The sequence below is a fragment of the Euprymna scolopes genome, chromosome 9 (genome assembly GCF_053919585.1).
Source record: "Euprymna scolopes isolate OS-2025 chromosome 9, ASM5391958v1, whole genome shotgun sequence".
NCBI classification, from domain to species: domain Eukaryota; kingdom Metazoa; phylum Mollusca; class Cephalopoda; order Sepiida; family Sepiolidae; genus Euprymna; species Euprymna scolopes.
Window position 1 is genome coordinate 137,958,790 of NC_136490.1, and position 21,649 is coordinate 137,980,438.

At 35.4% G+C, this 21,649-nt stretch overlaps 25 non-coding genes across 25 annotated transcripts; 13 read left to right on the top strand and 12 right to left on the bottom strand.

The window, feature by feature from the left end:
• Positions 1-1,031: 1,031 nt before the first annotated feature.
• On the top strand, positions 1,032-1,104 carry Trnav-cac (transfer RNA valine (anticodon CAC)). The gene has a single exon. It is a non-coding gene; the product is annotated as a tRNA-Val (tRNA).
• A 1,579-nt stretch (positions 1,105-2,683) lies between these two features.
• On the top strand, positions 2,684-2,756 carry Trnav-cac (transfer RNA valine (anticodon CAC)). Its single transcript has one exon. It is a non-coding gene; the product is annotated as a tRNA-Val (tRNA).
• Positions 2,757-3,164: 408 nt separating this feature from the next.
• Positions 3,165-3,237, bottom strand: Trnav-aac (transfer RNA valine (anticodon AAC)). Its single transcript has one exon. It is a non-coding gene; the product is annotated as a tRNA-Val (tRNA).
• Positions 3,238-4,343: 1,106 nt separating this feature from the next.
• On the top strand, positions 4,344-4,416 carry Trnav-cac (transfer RNA valine (anticodon CAC)). Its single transcript has one exon. It is a non-coding gene; the product is annotated as a tRNA-Val (tRNA).
• Positions 4,417-4,824: 408 nt separating this feature from the next.
• Positions 4,825-4,897, bottom strand: Trnav-aac (transfer RNA valine (anticodon AAC)). Its single transcript has one exon. It is a non-coding gene; the product is annotated as a tRNA-Val (tRNA).
• A 1,095-nt stretch (positions 4,898-5,992) lies between these two features.
• Trnav-cac (transfer RNA valine (anticodon CAC)) lies at positions 5,993-6,065 on the top strand. The gene has a single exon. It is a non-coding gene; the product is annotated as a tRNA-Val (tRNA).
• Positions 6,066-6,473: 408 nt separating this feature from the next.
• Positions 6,474-6,546, bottom strand: Trnav-aac (transfer RNA valine (anticodon AAC)). The gene has a single exon. It is a non-coding gene; the product is annotated as a tRNA-Val (tRNA).
• A 1,097-nt stretch (positions 6,547-7,643) lies between these two features.
• On the top strand, positions 7,644-7,716 carry Trnav-cac (transfer RNA valine (anticodon CAC)). The gene has a single exon. It is a non-coding gene; the product is annotated as a tRNA-Val (tRNA).
• A 408-nt stretch (positions 7,717-8,124) lies between these two features.
• On the bottom strand, positions 8,125-8,197 carry Trnav-aac (transfer RNA valine (anticodon AAC)). Its single transcript has one exon. It is a non-coding gene; the product is annotated as a tRNA-Val (tRNA).
• A 1,097-nt stretch (positions 8,198-9,294) lies between these two features.
• On the top strand, positions 9,295-9,367 carry Trnav-cac (transfer RNA valine (anticodon CAC)). Its single transcript has one exon. It is a non-coding gene; the product is annotated as a tRNA-Val (tRNA).
• Positions 9,368-9,775: 408 nt separating this feature from the next.
• On the bottom strand, positions 9,776-9,848 carry Trnav-aac (transfer RNA valine (anticodon AAC)). Its single transcript has one exon. It is a non-coding gene; the product is annotated as a tRNA-Val (tRNA).
• Positions 9,849-10,954: 1,106 nt separating this feature from the next.
• Positions 10,955-11,027, top strand: Trnav-cac (transfer RNA valine (anticodon CAC)). Its single transcript has one exon. It is a non-coding gene; the product is annotated as a tRNA-Val (tRNA).
• A 408-nt stretch (positions 11,028-11,435) lies between these two features.
• Trnav-aac (transfer RNA valine (anticodon AAC)) lies at positions 11,436-11,508 on the bottom strand. The gene has a single exon. It is a non-coding gene; the product is annotated as a tRNA-Val (tRNA).
• Positions 11,509-12,614: 1,106 nt separating this feature from the next.
• On the top strand, positions 12,615-12,687 carry Trnav-cac (transfer RNA valine (anticodon CAC)). The gene has a single exon. It is a non-coding gene; the product is annotated as a tRNA-Val (tRNA).
• Positions 12,688-13,095: 408 nt separating this feature from the next.
• Trnav-aac (transfer RNA valine (anticodon AAC)) lies at positions 13,096-13,168 on the bottom strand. Its single transcript has one exon. It is a non-coding gene; the product is annotated as a tRNA-Val (tRNA).
• A 1,097-nt stretch (positions 13,169-14,265) lies between these two features.
• Trnav-cac (transfer RNA valine (anticodon CAC)) lies at positions 14,266-14,338 on the top strand. Its single transcript has one exon. It is a non-coding gene; the product is annotated as a tRNA-Val (tRNA).
• A 408-nt stretch (positions 14,339-14,746) lies between these two features.
• Positions 14,747-14,819, bottom strand: Trnav-aac (transfer RNA valine (anticodon AAC)). The gene has a single exon. It is a non-coding gene; the product is annotated as a tRNA-Val (tRNA).
• A 1,106-nt stretch (positions 14,820-15,925) lies between these two features.
• Trnav-cac (transfer RNA valine (anticodon CAC)) lies at positions 15,926-15,998 on the top strand. Its single transcript has one exon. It is a non-coding gene; the product is annotated as a tRNA-Val (tRNA).
• Positions 15,999-16,406: 408 nt separating this feature from the next.
• Trnav-aac (transfer RNA valine (anticodon AAC)) lies at positions 16,407-16,479 on the bottom strand. Its single transcript has one exon. It is a non-coding gene; the product is annotated as a tRNA-Val (tRNA).
• A 1,106-nt stretch (positions 16,480-17,585) lies between these two features.
• Positions 17,586-17,658, top strand: Trnav-cac (transfer RNA valine (anticodon CAC)). The gene has a single exon. It is a non-coding gene; the product is annotated as a tRNA-Val (tRNA).
• A 418-nt stretch (positions 17,659-18,076) lies between these two features.
• Positions 18,077-18,149, bottom strand: Trnav-aac (transfer RNA valine (anticodon AAC)). The gene has a single exon. It is a non-coding gene; the product is annotated as a tRNA-Val (tRNA).
• Positions 18,150-19,246: 1,097 nt separating this feature from the next.
• Positions 19,247-19,319, top strand: Trnav-cac (transfer RNA valine (anticodon CAC)). Its single transcript has one exon. It is a non-coding gene; the product is annotated as a tRNA-Val (tRNA).
• Positions 19,320-19,727: 408 nt separating this feature from the next.
• On the bottom strand, positions 19,728-19,800 carry Trnav-aac (transfer RNA valine (anticodon AAC)). Its single transcript has one exon. It is a non-coding gene; the product is annotated as a tRNA-Val (tRNA).
• Positions 19,801-20,897: 1,097 nt separating this feature from the next.
• Trnav-cac (transfer RNA valine (anticodon CAC)) lies at positions 20,898-20,970 on the top strand. The gene has a single exon. It is a non-coding gene; the product is annotated as a tRNA-Val (tRNA).
• Positions 20,971-21,379: 409 nt separating this feature from the next.
• On the bottom strand, positions 21,380-21,452 carry Trnav-aac (transfer RNA valine (anticodon AAC)). Its single transcript has one exon. It is a non-coding gene; the product is annotated as a tRNA-Val (tRNA).
• Between the last annotated feature and the right edge of the window lie 197 nt (positions 21,453-21,649).

Sequence of the window (21,649 nt, forward strand, 5' to 3'; positions counted from 1 at the left end):
TTGTCTTTATACATTTACAATAGAGTACGTCAAGTACACGTTATTTCGAACTACAGGACACCCTCCCCTTTCATAGCTGGTCGGCAAGGTCAACAACCTGCTGGCTGCACTCACGAAACTATTGTTACTAATTTTAGTTTGTATTTACTGTAAGTGTCCAAGTTCCTGTTGAAATGAAAGTGCAAAATGAAACGTTCAGCCCGTAAATTTGTTTTTGGATTAAAATCACAACTATTTTTACGTAAACTTCAATGAATTTATTTTATTTAATCAAGTGTGAAACCGGTGTGAAACCGGTGTAAAGCGAAGTTGTCCCGATTATTGTTTTATGCCCAGCGCCCCCAGCGGTGATGACGGATGGAGTCATAGTAGTTAGAAGATAAAGGGGGGTACACCTTAACCTTCCTCTGAAATATGTTTGCAAAGAGATAACTCCAACCCGGACAAAAACGAAAAATCGAAGAATGTGAGTACAATTAAGGTGTTGTATCCGAAGTCTACACAATCTCATGCGTCAGAAATCACAAAGTACAAAGCTTTGGCAATGTGATCTTTCTTATCGAAGCTATCATGCACCAAGGAAAAGTGCAACAACGTACTTAAATTTATAGATTTATTATTTTATTTATTTATTTATTATTATTACTATTATATATAGAATAACGGTAGATCTAAAAGAGTATATAGATCTAGAATAAATGTACACTCCTGCTATGTGTAGAAAACAACTGTTTGTAAATTGAACTTATACAGTTCTTATTCTATCGAACAAAATATCGTATGTTGTGGTTTTGTTTTTATGATGCTGATTACTAGTGCTCATTTACATAGATAAGGACATGAGTTTATGCTTTTGATTTCGAAACACATTTAGAAAGAAAAGTTGATTTGTAAATACTTGAAAATATGCTAGTGTATGTGTGCATGTATGTGTCGATGTTGGTTCACTAAGTAGACGTAATCCTTGAGTAGTTCCTAGATATATTTTTGTAGAGAGGACATGAAAACTGTACATAACGGATGGTATGTCCGGTTCCGTAGTGTAGTGGTTATCACGTCTGCTTCACACGCAGAAGGTCGCGAGTTCGAAACTCGCCGGAACCTTGAACAGTGTCAATTATTGTATTTTTTTTTTCGATTATGACAGAATAATATTCGAACTACTATGATCGTAATGAAATTGGGACTGTGTAAGTTTACGTAATATATTGTTTATTAAGATTGAGTTAGCTTGAAAGAAATATTCCAGCTTGATAACAAAAACAATTTTAGTTGTAAGCAATTGCAATGCGGTTGAATCGTTTGTTGAAATAATTTCTAACATCTTTCAACGTTTATAGATTATTGGAACCGTCGCGTTTGCAGTGATGTAACATCAGTCGTTAGCATAGTGTGTCTTTCTCAACGTGAGAATACTTACTGTAACTGGAGAACCGTTGTATTTTTGCGATCAACTTACAGAAAAACAAGAGTGTCGCGGAAGAGAATATCAAAATAAAATTTAATCGGTCTAGGTTCCGGCGAGTTTCGAACTCGCGACCTTCCGCGTGTTAAGCAGACGTGATAACCACGGAACCTTAACACTTACAACGTATTGTATACACAATTCTAACTCTCGTATCGTGACCTCATTGTCTCACATTCATTTGTCTTTATACATTTACAATAGAGTACGTCAAGTACACGTTATTTCGAACTACAGGACACCCTCCCCTTTCATAGCTGGTAAAAGTCGGCAAGGTCAACAACCTGCTGGCTGCACTCACGAAACTATTGTTACTAATTTTAGTTTGTATTTACTGTAAGTGTCCAAGTTCCTGTTGAAATGAAAGTGCAAAATGAAACGTTCAGCCCGTAAATTTGTTTTTGGATTAAAATCACAACTATTTTTACGTAAACTTCAATGAATTTATTTTATTTAATCAAGTGTGAAACCGGTGTGAAACCGGTGTAAAGCGAAGTTGTCCCGATTATTGTTTTATGCCCAGCGCCCCCAGCGGTGATGACGGATGGAGTCATAGTAGTTAGAAGATAAAGGGGGGTACACCTTAACCTTCCTCTGAAATATGTTTGCAAAGAGATAACTCCAACCCGGACAAAAACGAAAAATCGAAGAAAGTGAGTACAATTAAGGTGTTGTATCCGAAGTCTACACAATCTCATGCGTCAGAAATCACAAAGTACAAAGCTTTGGCAATGTGATCTTTCTTATCGAAGCTATCATGCACCAAGGAAAAGTGCAACAACGTACTTAAATTTATAGATTTATTATTTTATTTATTTATTTATTATTATTACTATTATATATAGAATAACGGTAGATCTAAAAGAGTATATAGATCTAGAATAAATGTACACTCCTGCTATGTGTAGAAAACAACTGTCTGTAAATTGAACTTATACAGTTCTTATTCTATCGAACAAAATATCGTATGTTGTGGTTTTGTTTTTATGACGCTGATTACTAGTGCTCATTTACATAGATAAGAACATGAGTTTATGCTTTTGATTTCGAAACACATTTAGAAAGAAAAGTTGATTTGTAAATACTTGAAAATATGCTAGTGTATGTGTGCATGTATGTGTCGATGTTGGTTCACTAAGTAGACGTAATCCTTGAGTAGTTCCTAGATATATTTTTGTAGAGAGGACATGAAAACTGTACATAACGGATGGTATGTCCGGTTCCGTAGTGTAGTGGTTATCACGTCTGCTTCACACGCAGAAGGTCGCGAGTTCGAAACTCGCCGGAACCTTGAACAGTGTCAATTATTGTATTTTTTTTTTCGATTATGACAGAATAATATTCGAACTACTATGATCGTAATGAAATTGGGACTGTGTAAGTTTACGTAATATATTGTTTATTAAGATTGAGTTAGCTTGAAAGAAATATTCCAGCTTGATAACAAAAACAATTTTAGTTGTAAGCAATTGCAATGCGGTTGAATCGTTTGTTGAAATAATTTCTAACATCTTTCAACGTTTATAGATTATTGGAACCGTCGCGTTTGCAGTGATGTAACATCAGTCGTTAGCATAGTGTGTCTTTCTCAACGTGAGAATACTTACTGTAACTGGAGAACCGTTGTATTTTTGCGATCAACTTACAGAAAAACAAGAGTGTCGCGGAAGAGAATATCAAAATAAAATGTAATCGGTCTAGGTTCCGGCGAGTTTCGAACTCGCGACCTTATGCGTGTTAAGCAGACGTGATAACCACTACACCACGGAACCTTAACACTTACAACGTATTGTATACACAATTCTAACTCTCGTATCGTGACCTCATTGTCTCACATTCATTTGTCTTTATACATTTACAATAGAGTACGTCAAGTACACGTTATTTCGAACTACAGGACACCCTCCCCTTTCATAGCTGGTAAAAGTCGGCAAGGTCAACAACCTGCTGGCTGCACTCACGAAACTATTGTTACTAATTTTAGTTTGTATTTACTGTAAGTGTCCAAGTTCCTGTTGAAATGAAAGTGCAAAATGAAACGTTCAGCCCGTAAATTTGTTTTTGGATTAAAATCACAACTATTTTTACGTAAACTTCAATGAATTTATTTTATTTAATCAAGTGTGAAACCGGTGTGAAACCGGTGTAAAGCGAAGTTGTCCCGATTATTGTTTTATGCCCAGCGCCCCCAGCGGTGATGACGGATGGAGTCATAGTAGTTAGAAGATAAAGGGGGGTACACCTTAACCTTCCTCTGAAATATGTTTGCAAAGAGATAACTCCAACCCGGACAAAAACGAAAAATCGAAGAAAGTGAGTACAATTAAGGTGTTGTATCCGAAGTCTACACAATCTCATGCGTCAGAAATCACAAAGTACAAAGCTTTGGCAATGTGATCTTTCTTATCGAAGCTATCATGCACCAAGGAAAAGTGCAACAACGTACTTAAATTTATAGATTTATTATTTTATTTATTTATTTATTATTATTACTATTATATATAGAATAACGGTAGATCTAAAAGAGTATATAGATCTAGAATAAATGTACACTCCTGCTATGTGTAGAAAACAACTGTCTGTAAATTGAACTTATACAGTTCTTATTCTATCGAACAAAATATCGTATGTTGTGGTTTTGTTTTTATGACGCTGATTACTAGTGCTCATTTACATAGATAAGAACATGAGTTTATGCTTTTGATTTCGAAACACATTTAGAAAGAAAAGTTGATTTGTAAATACTTGAAAATATGCTAGTGTATGTGTGCATGTATGTGTCGATGTTGGTTCACTAAGTAGACGTAATCCTTGAGTAGTTCCTAGATATATTTTTGTAGAGAGGACATGAAAACTGTACATAACGGATGGTATGTCCGGTTCCGTAGTGTAGTGGTTATCACGTCTGCTTCACACGCAGAAGGTCGCGAGTTCGAAACTCGCCGGAACCTTGAACAGTGTCAATTATTGTATTTTTTTTTTCGATTATGACAGAATAATATTCGAACTACTATGATCGTAATGAAATTGGGACTGTGTAAGTTTACGTAATATATTGTTTATTAAGATTGAGTTAGCTTGAAAGAAATATTCCAGCTTGATAACAAAAACAATTTTAGTTGTAAGCAATTGCAATGCGGTTGAATCGTTTGTTGAAATAATTTCTAACATCTTTCAACGTTTATAGATTATTGGAACCGTCGCGTTTGCAGTGATGTAACATCAGTCGTTAGCATAGTGTGTCTTTCTCAACGTGAGAATACTTACTGTAACTGGAGAACCGTTGTATTTTTGCGATCAACTTACAGAAAAACAAGAGTGTCGCGGAAGAGAATATCAAAATAAAATGTAATCGGTCTAGGTTCCGGCGAGTTTCGAACTCGCGACCTTATGCGTGTTAAGCAGACGTGATAACCACTACACCACGGAACCTTAACACTTACAACGTATTGTATACACAATTCTAACTCTCGTATCGTGACCTCATTGTCTCACATTCATTTGTCTTTATACATTTACAATAGAGTACGTCAAGTACACGTTATTTCGAACTACAGGACACCCTCCCCTTTCATAGCTGGTAAAAGTCGGCAAGGTCAACAACCTGCTGGCTGCACTCACGAAACTATTGTTACTAATTTTAGTTTGTATTTACTGTAAGTGTCCAAGTTCCTGTTGAAATGAAAGTGCAAAATGAAACGTTCAGCCCGTAAATTTGTTTTTGGATTAAAATCACAACTATTTTTACGTAAACTTCAATGAATTTATTTTATTTAATCAAGTGTGAAACCGGTGTAAAGCGAAGTTGTCCCGATTATTGTTTTATGCCCAGCGCCCCCAGCGGTGATGACGGATGGAGTCATAGTAGTTAGAAGATAAAGGGGGGTACACCTTAACCTTCCTCTGAAATATGTTTGCAAAGAGATAACTCCAACCCGGACAAAAACGAAAAATCGAAGAAAGTGAGTACAATTAAGATGTTGTATCCGAAGTCTACACAATCTCATGCGTCAGAAATCACAAAGTACAAAGCTTTGGCAATGTGATCTTTCTTATCGAAGCTATCATGCACCAAGGAAAAGTGGAACAACGTACTTAAATTTATAGATTTATTATTTTATTTATTTATTTATTATTATTACTATTATATATAGAATAACGGTAGATCTAAAAGAGTATATAGATCTAGAATAAATGTACACTCCTGCTATGTGTAGAAAACAACTGTTTGTAAATTGAACTTATACAGTTCTTATTCTATCGAACAAAATATCGTATGTTGTGGTTTTGTTTTTATGATGCTGATTACTAGTGCTCATTTACATAGATAAGGACATGAGTTTATGCTTTTGATTTCGAAACACATTTAGAAAGAAAAGTTGATTTGTAAATACTTGAAAATATGCTAGTGTATGTGTGCATGTATGTGTCGATGTTGGTTCACTAAGTAGACGTAATCCTTGAGTAGTTCCTAGATATATTTTTGTAGAGAGGACATGAAAACTGTACATAACGGATGGTATGTCCGGTTCCGTAGTGTAGTGGTTATCACGTCTGCTTCACACGCAGAAGGTCGCGAGTTCGAAACTCGCCGGAACCTTGAACAGTGTCAATTATTGTATTTTTTTTTTCGATTATGACAGAATAATATTTGAACTACTATGATCCTAATGAAATGGGGACTGTGTAAGTTTACGTAATATATTGTTTATTAAGATTGAGTTAGCTTGAAAGAAATATTACAGCTTGATAACAAAAACAATTTTAGTTGTAAGCAATTGCAATGCGGTTGAATCGTTTGTTGAAATAATTTCTAACATCTTTCAACGTTTATAGATTATTGGAACCGTCGCGTTTGCAGTGATGTAACATCAGTCGTTAGCATAGTGTGTCTTTCTCAACGTGAGAATACTTACTGTAACTGGAGAACCGTTGTATTTTTGCGATCAACTTACAGAAAAACAAGAGTGTCGCGGAAGAGAATATCAAAATAAAATTTAATCGGTCTAGGTTCCGGCGAGTTTCGAACTCGCGACCTTCTGCGTGTTAAGCAGACGTGGTAACCACTACACCACGGAACCTTAACACTTACAACGTATTGTATACACAATTCTAACTCTCGTATCGTGACCTCATTGTCTCACATTCATTTGTCTTTATACATTTACAATAGAGTACGTCAAGTACACGTTATTTCGAACTACAGGACACCCTCCCCTTTCATAGCTGGTAAAAGTCGGCAAGGTCAACAACCTGCTGGCTGCACTCACGAAACTATTGTTACTAATTTTAGTTTGTATTTACTGTAAGTGTCCAAGTTCCTGTTGAAATGAAAGTGCAAAATGAAACGTTCAGCCCGTAAATTTGTTTTTGGATTAAAATCACAACTATTTTTACGTAAACTTCAATGAATTTATTTTATTTAATCAAGTGTGAAACCGGTGTGAAACCGGTGTAAAGCGAAGTTGTCCCGATTATTGTTTTATGCCCAGCGGTGATGACGGATGGAGTCATAGTAGTTAGAAGATAAAGGGGGGTACACCTTAACCTTCCTCTGAAATATGTTTGCAAAGAGATAACTCCAACCCGGACAAAAACGAAAAATCGAAGAAAGTGAGTACAATTAAGATGTTGTATCCGAAGTCTACACAATCTCATGCGTCAGAAATCACAAAGTACAAAGCTTTGGCAATGTGATCTTTCTTATCGAAGCTATCATGCACCAAGGAAAAGTGGAACAACGTACTTAAATTTATAGATTTATTATTTTATTTATTTATTTATTATTATTACTATTATATATAGAATAACGGTAGATCTAAAAGAGTATATAGATCTAGAATAAATGTACACTCCTGCTATGTGTAGAAAACAACTGTTTGTAAATTGAACTTATACAGTTCTTATTCTATCGAACAAAATATCGTATGTTGTGGTTTTGTTTTTATGATGCTGATTACTAGTGCTCATTTACATAGATAAGGACATGAGTTTATGCTTTTGATTTCGAAACACATTTAGAAAGAAAAGTTGATTTGTAAATACTTGAAAATATGCTAGTGTATGTGTGCATGTATGTGTCGATGTTGGTTCACTAAGTAGACGTAATCCTTGAGTAGTTCCTAGATATATTTTTGTAGAGAGGACATGAAAACTGTACATAACGGATGGTATGTCCGGTTCCGTAGTGTAGTGGTTATCACGTCTGCTTCACACGCAGAAGGTCGCGAGTTCGAAACTCGCCGGAACCTTGAACAGTGTCAATTATTGTATTTTTTTTTTCGATTATGACAGAATAATATTTGAACTACTATGATCCTAATGAAATGGGGACTGTGTAAGTTTACGTAATATATTGTTTATTAAGATTGAGTTAGCTTGAAAGAAATATTACAGCTTGATAACAAAAACAATTTTAGTTGTAAGCAATTGCAATGCGGTTGAATCGTTTGTTGAAATAATTTCTAACATCTTTCAACGTTTATAGATTATTGGAACCGTCGCGTTTGCAGTGATGTAACATCAGTCGTTAGCATAGTGTGTCTTTCTCAACGTGAGAATACTTACTGTAACTGGAGAACCGTTGTATTTTTGCGATCAACTTACAGAAAAACAAGAGTGTCGCGGAAGAGAATATCAAAATAAAATTTAATCGGTCTAGGTTCCGGCGAGTTTCGAACTCGCGACCTTCTGCGTGTTAAGCAGACGTGGTAACCACTACACCACGGAACCTTAACACTTACAACGTATTGTATACACAATTCTAACTCTCGTATCGTGACCTCATTGTCTCACATTCATTTGTCTTTATACATTTACAATAGAGTACGTCAAGTACACGTTATTTCGAACTACAGGACACCCTCCCCTTTCATAGCTGGTAAAAGTCGGCAAGGTCAACAACCTGCTGGCTGCACTCACGAAACTATTGTTACTAATTTTAGTTTGTATTTACTGTAAGTGTCCAAGTTCCTGTTGAAATGAAAGTGCAAAATGAAACGTTCAGCCCGTAAATTTGTTTTTGGATTAAAATCACAACTATTTTTACGTAAACTTCAATGAATTTATTTTATTTAATCAAGTGTGAAACCGGTGTGAAACCGGTGTAAAGCGAAGTTGTCCCGATTATTGTTTTATGCCCAGCGGTGATGACGGATGGAGTCATAGTAGTTAGAAGATAAAGGGGGGTACACCTTAACCTTCCTCTGAAATATGTTTGCAAAGAGATAACTCCAACCCGGACAAAAACGAAAAATCGAAGAAAGTGAGTACAATTAAGGTGTTGTATCCGAAGTCTACACAATCTCATGCGTCAGAAATCACAAAGTACAAAGCTTTGGCAATGTGATCTTTCTTATCGAAGCTATCATGCACCAAGGAAAAGTGGAACAACGTACTTAAATTTATAGATTTATTATTTTATTTATTTATTTATTATTATTACTATTATATATAGAATAACGGTAGATCTAAAAGAGTATATAGATCTAGAATAAATGTACACTCCTGCTATGTGTAGAAAACAACTGTTTGTAAATTGAACTTATACAGTTCTTATTCTATCGAACAAAATATCGTATGTTGTGGTTTTGTTTTTATGATGCTGATTACTAGTGCTCATTTACATAGATAAGGACATGAGTTTATGCTTTTGATTTCGAAACACATTTAGAAAGAAAAGTTGATTTGTAAATACTTGAAAATATGCTAGTGTATGTGTGCATGTATGTGTCGATGTTGGTTCACTAAGTAGACGTAATCCTTGAGTAGTTCCTAGATATATTTTTGTAGAGAGGACATGAAAACTGTACATAACGGATGGTATGTCCGGTTCCGTAGTGTAGTGGTTATCACGTCTGCTTCACACGCAGAAGGTCGCGAGTTCGAAACTCGCCGGAACCTTGAACAGTGTCAATTATTGTATTTTTTTTTTCGATTATGACAGAATAATATTCGAACTACTATGATCGTAATGAAATTGGGACTGTGTAAGTTTACGTAATATATTGTTTATTAAGATTGAGTTAGCTTGAAAGAAATATTACAGCTTGATAACAAAAACAATTTTAGTTGTAAGCAATTGCAATGCGGTTGAATCGTTTGTTGAAATAATTTCTAACATCTTTCAACGTTTATAGATTATTGGAACCGTCGCGTTTGCAGTGATGTAACATCAGTCGTTAGCATAGTGTGTCTTTCTCAACGTGAGAATACTTACTGTAACTGGAGAACCGTTGTATTTTTGCGATCAACTTACAGAAAAACAAGAGTGTCGCGGAAGAGAATATCAAAATAAAATTTAATCGGTCTAGGTTCCGGCGAGTTTCGAACTCGCGACCTTCTGCGTGTTAAGCAGACGTGGTAACCACTACACCACGGAACCTTAACACTTACAACGTATTGTATACACAATTCTAACTCTCGTATCGTGACCTCATTGTCTCACATTCATTTGTCTTTATACATTTACAATAGAGTACGTCAAGTACACGTTATTTCGAACTACAGGACACCCTCCCCTTTCATAGCTGGTAAAAGTCGGCAAGGTCAACAACCTGCTGGCTGCACTCACGAAACTATTGTTACTAATTTTAGTTTGTATTTACTGTAAGTGTCCAAGTTCCTGTTGAAATGAAAGTGCAAAATGAAACGTTCAGCCCGTAAATTTGTTTTTGGATTAAAATCACAACTATTTTTACGTAAACTTCAATGAATTTATTTTATTTAATCAAGTGTGAAACCGGTGTGAAACCGGTGTAAAGCGAAGTTGTCCCGATTATTGTTTTATGCCCAGCGCCCCCAGCGGTGATGACGGATGGAGTCATAGTAGTTAGAAGATAAAGGGGGGTACACCTTAACCTTCCTCTGAAATATGTTTGCAAAGAGATAACTCCAACCCGGACAAAAACGAAAAATCGAAGAAAGTGAGTACAATTAAGATGTTGTATCCGAAGTCTACACAATCTCATGCGTCAGAAATCACAAAGTACAAAGCTTTGGCAATGTGATCTTTCTTATCGAAGCTATCATGCACCAAGGAAAAGTGGAACAACGTACTTAAATTTATAGATTTATTATTTTATTTATTTATTTATTATTATTACTATTATATATAGAATAACGGTAGATCTAAAAGAGTATATAGATCTAGAATAAATGTACACTCCTGCTATGTGTAGAAAACAACTGTTTGTAAATTGAACTTATACAGTTCTTATTCTATCGAACAAAATATCGTATGTTGTGGTTTTGTTTTTATGATGCTGATTACTAGTGCTCATTTACATAGATAAGGACATGAGTTTATGCTTTTGATTTCGAAACACATTTAGAAAGAAAAGTTGATTTGTAAATACTTGAAAATATGCTAGTGTATGTGTGCATGTATGTGTCGATGTTGGTTCACTAAGTAGACGTAATCCTTGAGTAGTTCCTAGATATATTTTTGTAGAGAGGACATGAAAACTGTACATAACGGATGGTATGTCCGGTTCCGTAGTGTAGTGGTTATCACGTCTGCTTCACACGCAGAAGGTCGCGAGTTCGAAACTCGCCGGAACCTTGAACAGTGTCAATTATTGTATTTTTTTTTTCGATTATGACAGAATAATATTCGAACTACTATGATCGTAATGAAATTGGGACTGTGTAAGTTTACGTAATATATTGTTTATTAAGATTGAGTTAGCTTGAAAGAAATATTACAGCTTGATAACAAAAACAATTTTAGTTGTAAGCAATTGCAATGCGGTTGAATCGTTTGTTGAAATAATTTCTAACATCTTTCAACGTTTATAGATTATTGGAACCGTCGCGTTTGCAGTGATGTAACATCAGTCGTTAGCATAGTGTGTCTTTCTCAACGTGAGAATACTTACTGTAACTGGAGAACCGTTGTATTTTTGCGATCAACTTACAGAAAAACAAGAGTGTCGCGGAAGAGAATATCAAAATAAAATTTAATCGGTCTAGGTTCCGGCGAGTTTCGAACTCGCGACCTACTGCGTGTTAAGCAGACGTGGTAACCACTACACCACGGAACCTTAACACTTACAACGTATTGTATACACAATTCTAACTCTCGTATCGTGACCTCATTGTCTCACATTCATTTGTCTTTATACATTTACAATAGAGTACGTCAAGTACACGTTATTTCGAACTACAGGACACCCTCCCCTTTCATAGCTGGTAAAAGTCGGCAAGGTCAACAACCTGCTGGCTGCACTCACAAAACTATTGTTACTAATTTTAGTTTGTATTTACTGTAAGTGTCCAAGTTCCTGTTGAAATGAAAGTGCAAAATGAAACGTTCAGCCCGTAAATTTGTTTTTGGATTAAAATCACAACTATTTTTACGTAAACTTCAATGAATTTATTTTATTTAATCAAGTGTGAAACCGGTGTGAAACCGGTGTAAAGCGAAGTTGTCCCGATTATTGTTTTATGCCCAGCGCCCCCAGCGGTGATGACGGATGGAGTCATAGTAGTTAGAAGATAAAGGGGGGTACACCTTAACCTTCCTCTGAAATATGTTTGCAAAGAGATAACTCCAACCCGGACAAAAACGAAAAATCGAAGAAAGTGAGTACAATTAAGATGTTGTATCCGAAGTCTACACAATCTCATGCGTCAGAAATCACAAAGTACAAAGCTTTGGCAATGTGATCTTTCTTATCGAAGCTATCATGCACCAAGGAAAAGTGGAACAACGTACTTAAATTTATAGATTTATTATTTTATTTATTTATTTATTATTATTACTATTATATATAGAATAACGGTAGATCTAAAAGAGTATATAGATCTAGAATAAATGTACACTCCTGCTATGTGTAGAAAACAACTGTTTGTAAATTGAACTTATACAGTTCTTATTCTATCGAACAAAATATCGTATGTTGTGGTTTTGTTTTTATGATGCTGATTACTAGTGCTCATTTACATAGATAAGGACATGAGTTTATGCTTTTGATTTCGAAACACATTTAGAAAGAAAAGTTGATTTGTAAATACTTGAAAATATGCTAGTGTATGTGTGCATGTATGTGTCGATGTTGGTTCACTAAGTAGACGTAATCCTTGAGTAGTTCCTAGATATATTTTTGTAGAGAGGACATGAAAACTGTACATAACGGATGGTATGTCCGGTTCCGTAGTGTAGTGGTTATCACGTCTGCTTCACACGCAGAAGGTCGCGAGTTCGAAACTCGCCGGAACCTTGAACAGTGTCAATTATTGTATTTTTTTTTTCGATTATGACAGAATAATATTTGAACTACTATGATCCTAATGAAATGGGGACTGTGTAAGTTTACGTAATATATTGTTTATTAAGATTGAGTTAGCTTGAAAGAAATATTACAGCTTGATAACAAAAACAATTTTAGTTGTAAGCAATTGCAATGCGGTTGAATCGTTTGTTGAAATAATTTCTAACATCTTTCAACGTTTATAGATTATTGGAACCGTCGCGTTTGCAGTGATGTAACATCAGTCGTTAGCATAGTGTGTCTTTCTCAACGTGAGAATACTTACTGTAACTGGAGAACCGTTGTATTTTTGCGATCAACTTACAGAAAAACAAGAGTGTCGCGGAAGAGAATATCAAAATAAAATTTAATCGGTCTAGGTTCCGGCGAGTTTCGAACTCGCGACCTTCTGCGTGTTAAGCAGACGTGATAACCACTACACCACGGAACCTTAACACTTACAACGTATTGTATACACAATTCTAACTCTCGTATCGTGACCTCATTGTCTCACATTCATTTGTCTTTATACATTTACAATAGAGTACGTCAAGTACACGTTATTTCGAACTACAGGACACCCTCCCCTTTCATAGCTGGTAAAAGTCGGCAAGGTCAACAACCTGCTGGCTGCACTCACGAAACTATTGTTACTAATTTTAGTTTGTATTTACTGTAAGTGTCCAAGTTCCTGTTGAAATGAAAGTGCAAAATGAAACGTTCAGCCCGTAAATTTGTTTTTGGATTAAAATCACAACTATTTTTACGTAAACTTCAATGAATTTATTTTATTTAATCAAGTGTGAAACCGGTGTGAAACCGGTGTAAAGCGAAGTTGTCCCGATTATTGTTTTATGCCCAGCGGTGATGACGGATGGAGTCATAGTAGTTAGAAGATAAAGGGGGGTACACCTTAACCTTCCTCTGAAATATGTTTGCAAAGAGATAACTCCAACCCGGACAAAAACGAAAAATCGAAGAAAGTGAGTACAATTAAGGTGTTGTATCCGAAGTCTACACAATCTCATGCGTCAGAAATCACAAAGTACAAAGCTTTGGCAATGTGATCTTTCTTATCGAAGCTATCATGCACCAAGGAAAAGTGGAACAACGTACTTAAATTTATAGATTTATTATTTTATTTATTTATTTATTATTATTACTATTATATATAGAATAACGGTAGATCTAAAAGAGTATATAGATCTAGAATAAATGTACACTCCTGCTATGTGTAGAAAACAACTGTTTGTAAATTGAACTTATACAGTTCTTATTCTATCGAACAAAATATCGTATGTTGTGGTTTTGTTTTTATGATGCTGATTACTAGTGCTCATTTACATAGATAAGGACATGAGTTTATGCTTTTGATTTCGAAACACATTTAGAAAGAAAAGTTGATTTGTAAATACTTGAAAATATGCTAGTGTATGTGTGCATGTATGTGTCGATGTTGGTTCACTAAGTAGACGTAATCCTTGAGTAGTTCCTAGATATATTTTTGTAGAGAGGACATGAAAACTGTACATAACGGATGGTATGTCCGGTTCCGTAGTGTAGTGGTTATCACGTCTGCTTCACACGCAGAAGGTCGCGAGTTCGAAACTCGCCGGAACCTTGAACAGTGTCAATTATTGTATTTTTTTTTTCGATTATGACAGAATAATATTCGAACTACTATGATCGTAATGAAATTGGGACTGTGTAAGTTTACGTAATATATTGTTTATTAAGATTGAGTTAGCTTGAAAGAAATATTCCAGCTTGATAACAAAAACAATTTTAGTTGTAAGCAATTGCAATGCGGTTGAATCGTTTGTTGAAATAATTTCTAACATCTTTCAACGTTTATAGATTATTGGAACCGTCGCGTTTGCAGTGATGTAACATCAGTCGTTAGCATAGTGTGTCTTTCTCAACGTGAGAATACTTACTGTAACTGGAGAACCGTTGTATTTTTGCGATCAACTTACAGAAAAACAAGAGTGTCGCGGAAGAGAATATCAAAATAAAATTTAATCGGTCTAGGTTCCGGCGAGTTTCGAACTCGCGACCTTCTGCGTGTTAAGCAGACGTGATAACCACTACACCACGGAACCTTAACACTTACAACGTATTGTATACACAATTCTAACTCTCGTATCGTGACCTCATTGTCTCACATTCATTTGTCTTTATACATTTACAATAGAGTACGTCAAGTACACGTTATTTCGAACTACAGGACACCCTCCCCTTTCATAGCTGGTAAAAGTCGGCAAGGTCAACAACCTGCTGGCTGCACTCACGAAACTATTGTTACTAATTTTAGTTTGTATTTACTGTAAGTGTCCAAGTTCCTGTTGAAATGAAAGTGCAAAATGAAACGTTCAGCCCGTAAATTTGTTTTTGGATTAAAATCACAACTATTTTTACGTAAACTTCAATGAATTTATTTTATTTAATCAAGTGTGAAACCGGTGTGAAACCGGTGTAAAGCGAAGTTGTCCCGATTATTGTTTTATGCCCAGCGCCCCCAGCGGTGATGACGGATGGAGTCATAGTAGTTAGAAGATAAAGGGGGGTACACCTTAACCTTCCTCTGAAATATGTTTGCAAAGAGATAACTCCAACCCGGACAAAAACGAAAAATCGAAGAAAGTGAGTACAATTAAGGTGTTGTATCCGAAGTCTACACAATCTCATGCGTCAGAAATCACAAAGTACAAAGCTTTGGCAATGTGATCTTTCTTATCGAAGCTATCATGCACCAAGGAAAAGTGGAACAACGTACTTAAATTTATAGATTTATTATTTTATTTATTTATTTATTATTATTACTATTATATATAGAATAACGGTAGATCTAAAAGAGTATATAGATCTAGAATAAATGTACACTCCTGCTATGTGTAGAAAACAACTGTCTGTAAATTGAACTTATACAGTTCTTATTCTATCGAACAAAATATCGTATGTTGTGGTTTTGTTTTTATGACGCTGATTACTAGTGCTCATTTACATAGATAAGAACATGAGTTTATGCTTTTGATTTCGAAACACATTTAGAAAGAAAAGTTGATTTGTAAATACTTGAAAATATGCTAGTGTATGTGTGCATGTATGTGTCGATGTTGGTTCACTAAGTAGACGTAATCCTTGAGTAGTTCCTAGATATATTTTTGTAGAGAGGACATGAAAACTGTACATAACGGATGGTATGTCCGGTTCCGTAGTGTAGTGGTTATCACGTCTGCTTCACACGCAGAAGGTCGCGAGTTCGAAACTCGCCGGAACCTTGAACAGTGTCAATTATTGTATTTTTTTTTTCGATTATGACAGAATAATATTCGAACTACTATGATCGTAATGAAATTGGGACTGTGTAAGTTTACGTAATATATTGTTTATTAAGATTGAGTTAGCTTGAAAGAAATATTACAGCTTGATAACAAAAACAATTTTAGTTGTAAGCAATTGCAATGCGGTTGAATCGTTTGTTGAAATAATTTCTAACATCTTTCAACGTTTATAGATTATTGGAACCGTCGCGTTTGCAGTGATGTAACATCAGTCGTTAGCATAGTGTGTCTTTCTCAACGTGAGAATACTTACTGTAACTGGAGAACCGTTGTATTTTTGCGATCAACTTACAGAAAAACAAGAGTGTCGCGGAAGAGAATATCAAAATAAAATTTAATCGGTCTAGGTTCCGGCGAGTTTCGAACTCGCGACCTTCTGCGTGTTAAGCAGACGTGATAACCACTACACCACGGAACCTTAACACTTACAACGTATTGTATACACAATTCTAACTCTCGTATCGTGACCTCATTGTCTCACATTCATTTGTCTTTATACATTTACAATAGAGTACGTCAAGTACACGTTATTTCGAACTACAGGACACCCTCCCCTTTCATAGCTGGTAAAAGTCGGCAAGGTCAACAACCTGCTGGCTGCACTCACGAAACTATTGTTACTAATTTTAGTTTGTATTTACTGTAAGTGTCCAAGTTCCTGTTGAAATGAAAGTGCAAAATGAAACGTTCAGCCCGTAAATTTGTTTTTGGATTAAAATCACAACTATTTTTACGTAAACTTCAATGAATTTATTTTATTTAATCAAGTGTGAAACCGGTGTGAAACCGGTGTAAAGCGAAGTTGTCCCGATTATTGTTTTATGCCCAGCGCCCCCAGCGGTGATGACGGATGGAGTCATAGTAGTTAGAAGATAAAGGGGGGTACACCTTAACCTTCCTCTGAAATATGTTTGCAAAGAGATAACTCCAACCCGGACAAAAACGAAAAATCGAAGAAAGTGAGTACAATTAAGATGTTGTATCCGAAGTCTACACAATCTCATGCGTCAGAAATCACAAAGTACAAAGCTTTGGCAATGTGATCTTTCTTATCGAAGCTATCATGCACCAAGGAAAAGTGGAACAACGTACTTAAATTTATAGATTTATTATTTTATTTATTTATTTATTATTATTACTATTATATATAGAATAACGGTAGATCTAAAAGAGTATATAGATCTAGAATAAATGTACACTCCTGCTATGTGTAGAAAACAACTGTTTGTAAATTGAACTTATACAGTTCTTATTCTATCGAACAAAATATCGTATGTTGTGGTTTTGTTTTTATGATGCTGATTACTAGTGCTCATTTACATAGATAAGGACATGAGTTTATGCTTTTGATTTCGAAACACATTTAGAAAGAAAAGTTGATTTGTAAATACTTGAAAATATGCTAGTGTATGTGTGCATGTATGTGTCGATGTTGGTTCACTAAGTAGACGTAATCCTTGAGTAGTTCCTAGATATATTTTTGTAGAGAGGACATGAAAACTGTACATAGCTGATGGTATGTCCGGTTCCGTAGTGTAGTGGTTATCACGTCTGCTTCACACGCAGAAGGTCGCGAGTTCGAAACTCGCCGGAACCTTGAACAGTGTCAGCTACTGTTTTTTTAAATTTTTTTTCTTCCGATTATGACAGAATAATATTCGAACTACTATGATCCTAATGAAATTGGGACTGTGTAAGTTGACGTAATATATTGTTTATTAAGATTGAGTTAGCTTGAAAGAAATATTACAGCTTGATAACAAAAACAATTTTAGTTGTAAGCAATTGCAATGCGGTTGAATCGTTTGTTGAAATAATTTCTAACATCTTTCAACGTTTATAGATTATTGGAACCGTCGCGTTTGCAGTGATGTAACATCAGTCGTTAGCATAGTGTGTCTTTCTCAACGTGAGAATACTTACTGTAACTGGAGAACCGTTGTATTTTTACGATCAACTTACAGAAAAACAAGAGTGTCGCGGAAGAGAATATCAAAATAAAATTTAATCGGTCTAGGTTCCGGCGAGTTTCGAACTCGCGACCTTCTGCGTGTTAAGCAGACGTGATAACCACTACACCACGGAACCTTAACACTTACAACGTATTGTATACACAATTCTAACTCTCGTATCGTGACCTCATTGTCTCACATTCATTTGTCTTTATACATTTACAATAGAGTACGTTAAGTACACGTTATTTCGAACTACAGGACACCCGCCCCTTTCATAGCTGGTAAAAGTCGGCAAGGTCAACAACCTGCTGGCTGCACTCACGAAACTATTGTTACTAATTTTAGTTTGTATTTACTGTAAGTGTCCAAGTTCCTGTTGAAATGAAAGTGCAAAATGAAACGTTCAGCCCGTAAATTTGTTTTTGGATTAAAATCACAACTATTTTTACGTAAACTTCAATGAATTTATTTTATTTAATCAAGTGTGAAACCGGTGTGAAACCGGTGTAAAGCGAAGTTGTCCCGATTATTGTTTTATGCCCTGCGGTGATGACGGATGGAGTCATAGTAGTTAGAAGATAAAGGGGGGTACACCTTAACCTTCCTCTGAAATATGTTTGCAAAGAGATAACTCCAACCCGGACAAAAACGAAAAATCGAAGAAAGTGAGTACAATTAAGGTGTTGTATCCGAAGTCTACACAATCTCATGCGTCAGAAATCACAAAGTACAAAGCTTTGGCAATGTGATCTTTCTTATCGAAGCTATCATGCACCAAGGAAAAGTGCAACAACGTACTTAAATTTATAGATTTATTATTTTATTTATTTATTTATTATTATTACTATTATATATAGAATAACGGTAGATCTAAAAGAGTATATAGATCTAGAATAAATGTACACTCCTGCTATGTGTAGAAAACAACTGTTTGTAAATTGAACTTATACAGTTCTTATTCTATCGAACAAAATATCGTATGTTGTGGTTTTGTTTTTATGACGCTGATTACTAGTGCTCATTTACATAGATAAGAACATGAGTTTATGCTTTTGATTTCGAAACACATTTAGAAAGAAAAGTTGATTTGTAAATACTTGAAAATATGCTAGTGTATGTGTGCATGTATGTGTCGATGTTGGTTCACTAAGTAGACGTAATCCTTGAGTAGTTCCTAGATATATTTTTGTAGAGAGGACATGAAAACTGTACATAACGGATGGTATGTCCGGTTCCGTAGTGTAGTGGTTATCACGTCTGCTTCACACGCAGAAGGTCGCGAGTTCGAAACTCGCCGGAACCTTGAACAGTGTCAATTATTGTATTTTTTTTTTCGATTATGACAGAATAATATTCGAACTACTATGATCCTAATGAAATGGGGACTGTGTAAGTTTACGTAATATATTGTTTATTAAGATTGAGTTAGCTTGAAAGAAATATTACAGCTTGATAACAAAAACAATTTTAGTTGTAAGCAATTGCAATGCGGTTGAATCGTTTGTTGAAATAATTTCTAACATCTTTCAACGTTTATAGATTATTGGAACCGTCGCGTTTGCAGTGATGTAACATCAGTCGTTAGCATAGTGTGTCTTTCTCAACGTGAGAATACTTACTGTAACTGGAGAACCGTTGTATTTTTACGATCAACTTACAGAAAAACAAGAGTGTCGCGGAAGAGAATATCAAAATAAAATTTAATCGGTCTAGGTTCCGGCGAGTTTCGAACTCGCGACCTTCTGCGTGTTAAGCAGACGTGATAACCACTACACCACGGAACCTTAACACTTACAACGTATTGTATACACAATTCTAACTCTCGTATCGTGACCTCATTGTCTCACATTCATTTGTCTTTATACATTTACAATAGAGTACGTTAAGTACACGTTATTTCGAACTACAGAACACCCGCCCCTTTCATAGCTGGTAAAAGTCGGCAAGGTCAACAACCTGCTGGCTGCACTCACGAAACTATTGTTACTAATTTTAGTTTGTATTTACTGTAAGTGTCCAAGTTCCTGTTGAAATGAAAGTGCAAAATGAAACGTTCAGCCCGTAAATTTGTTTTTGGATTAAAATCACAACTATTTTTACGTAAACTTCAATGAATTTATTTTATTTAATCAAGTGTGAAACCGGTGTGAAACCGGTGTAAAGCGAAGTTGTCCCGATTATTGTTTTATGCCCTGCGGTGATGACGGATGGAGTCATAGTAGTTAGAAGATAAAGGGGGGTACACCTTAACCTTCCTCTGAAATATGTTTGCAAAGAGATAACTCCAACCCGGACAAAAACGAAAAATCGAAGAAAGTGAGTACAATTAAGGTGTTGTATCCGAAGTCTACACAATCTCATGCGTCAGAAATCACAAAGTACAAAGCTTTGGCAATGTGATCTTTCTTATCGAAGCTATCATGCACCAAGGAAAAGTGCAACAACGTACTTAAATTTATAGATTTATTATTTTATTTATTTATTTATTATTATTACTATTATATATAGAATAACGGTAGATCTAAAAGAGTATATAGATCTAGAATAAATGTACACTCCTGCTATGTGTAGAAAACAACTGTCTGTAAATTGAACTTATACAGTTGTTATTCTATCGAACAAAATATCGTATGTTGTGGTTTTGTTTTTATGGTGCTGATTACTAGTGCCCATTTTCATAGATAAGAACATGAGTTTATGCTTTTGATTTCGAAACACATTTAGAAAGAAAACTTGATTTGTAAATACTTGAAAATATGCTAGTGTATGTGTGCATGTATGTGTCGATGTTGGTTCACTAAGTAGACGTAATCCTTGAGTAGTTCCTAGATATATTTTTGTAGAGAGGACATGAAAACTGTACATAACGGATGGTATGTCCGGTTCCGTAGTGTAGTGGTTATCACGTCTGCTTCACACGCAGAAGGTCGCGAGTTCGAAACTCGCCGGAACCTTGAACAGTGTCAATTATTGTATTTTTTTTTTTCGATTATGACAGAATAATATTCGAACTACTATGATCCTAATGAAATGGGGACTGTGTAAGTTTACGTAATATATTGTTTATTAAGATTGAGTTAGCTTGAAAGAAATATTACAGCTTGATAACAAAAACAATTTTAGTTGTAAGCAATTGCAATGCGGTTGAATCGTTTGTTGAAATAATTTCTAACATCTTTCAACGTTTATAGATTATTGGAACCGTCGCGTTTGCAGTGATGTAACATCAGTCGTTAGCATAGTGTGTCTTTCTCAACGTGAGAATACTTACTGTAACTGGAGAACCGTTGTATTTTTGCGATCAACTTACAGAAAAACAAGAGTGTCGCGGAAGAGAATATCAAAATAAAATTTAATCGGTCTAGGTTCCGGCGAGTTTCGAACTCGCGACCTCATGCGTGTTAAGCAGACGTGATAACCACTACACCACGGAACCTTAACACTTACAACGTATTGTATACACAATTCTAACTCTCGTATCGTGACCTCATTGTCTCACATTCATTTGTCTTTATACATTTACAATAGAGTACGTCAAGTACACGTTATTTCGAACTACAGGACACCCTCCCCTTTCATAGCTGGTAAAAGTCGGCAAGGTCAACAACCTGCTGGCTGCACTCACGAAACTAT